The sequence below is a fragment of the Charadrius vociferus genome, unplaced genomic scaffold (assembly GCF_000708025.1).
Source record: "Charadrius vociferus isolate BGI_N301 unplaced genomic scaffold, ASM70802v2 scaffold12, whole genome shotgun sequence".
Taxonomy (NCBI): Eukaryota; Metazoa; Chordata; class Aves; order Charadriiformes; family Charadriidae; genus Charadrius; species Charadrius vociferus.
In genome coordinates this window covers 1,732,971-1,734,519 of record NW_009647422.1, presented here as the reverse complement: position 1 = coordinate 1,734,519, position 1,549 = coordinate 1,732,971, and positions in this window count along the sequence as shown.

The window sequence follows — 1,549 nt, the reverse complement described above, 5'->3', positions numbered from 1 at the left end:
CGAAGCTCGGCACATCCACGCGCACGTATGCGGTTTGGGGGCTGCGGCTCCGCCATCACCAAACCACCTCAGCACCCCTTGGGGTGGGGGGCAGAAACACACCGGGGAGGTGTGTGTATGTGTGTGTGTGGGGGGGGTGTCAAATCCAAACCAGCAAATGGCTTCCTCAAATCCGCATGATTCGCCATGGTTTGGGAATATCTCCATTCCCTTATCCCCACGGTTGGGGCGAAGTGGCACTGTGCCACCGCCCCCCTCTGTGTGCTCCCGCTGGAAGGTGGGCAGTCCCCCCCAGGGCTCTGCGGGCGATGGCAGCCGGGCAGAGGCCAGCAGCAAGATTGCATTAAAGCCCCATCTAGAGGCCTTTCATTAAGGAGAGTTTGGGAGATGAGGACCAGCTCTGGCATTACGTTGGGCATCCTCATCCTCCCACCCGAGCAATCCCAGCTTGAGAAGAGGCAGTAAAGGACTGCGGATGGAGGCGAGGAGAAGCAAGTTTATGTGTGTATATATATATATATATCTATCTTATTGTGAGGCTTTGCCTGAGTGTTTCTCTGCTGGAAAAGAGAGTTTTAAGAGTCATTCTTCATGTGCATCTCGTAGAAGCCGGTGTGCCCAGCAAGTGGAAGGAAACTCCGGTTACTCCAGGCAGCCCCGAGGCAGAGCTCCGGGGGCATGCAGTCGGAGCAGGGTCATGGAAAGACAGCGTGACCCTCACCGTTACTCATTTCCTCTGCCCAGAGCAAGGTGCCGTAGCCGGGGTGATGCTCTGGGGTGTGCGCGACTCTTTCCGAAGTCAGGCAGCACCCAAAATAGTCACCACTTCTGCTTTCATCTGGAGGAAAGGGGAAGCCCAAGCGGGCGTTGACTCCTCCAGGGCTTTGCTGCCCATGGATGCTGATTGTCATGCTTTGGGGACCACGCAGCGGTCCTGGGTACAGCATCCTCCCTGGGGCAGCTTTGTGTCTTTCCCCATCCTTCAGCAGTCCCCAGGGTGACACAAAAGACGGGTGTTTCTGCTGAGAAGTGGTGGCCATGGCCAGTGTCCCCATAGCCACCAACAGCAGAGGGCAGTGCCACATAGGCACAGTGCTGCACTGTCACGGGCAGCGTGGGCACGCTGGCGTGTGCTCGGCGTTTTGAGTGGACATTTTTCTTCAGGGTGTTTTATATCCAGGACAGACGGGACGTACCGTAGCCAGAGCGAAGCAGCTAAGCGGACTGGATGGTCTCCAGAGGTCCCTTCCAACCCTGACCATTCTGTGACTCTGTAAGGGGTTTGGCGTTTCAAGTGACAATTTCAAAGGGCCACAACCGCACCCAGGAATGGTGCTGCTGCCAGCACCATGCCATCTTCTTTGGGACCAAAAGAAGACACTAAGGCTGGGCAAGAAGCCCCAGAGACATTGTTGCCGCACCTGCCTCTGCTTTGGCATCAACGGCAAACCTGCATCCTCCTCCTAACCCCAACCCCACCATTGTGCTTCTGTAACGGGCTCCTGTGTGCCAGGCAGTTGCGGGAATGACCTGTGAGGATCCCAGCAAA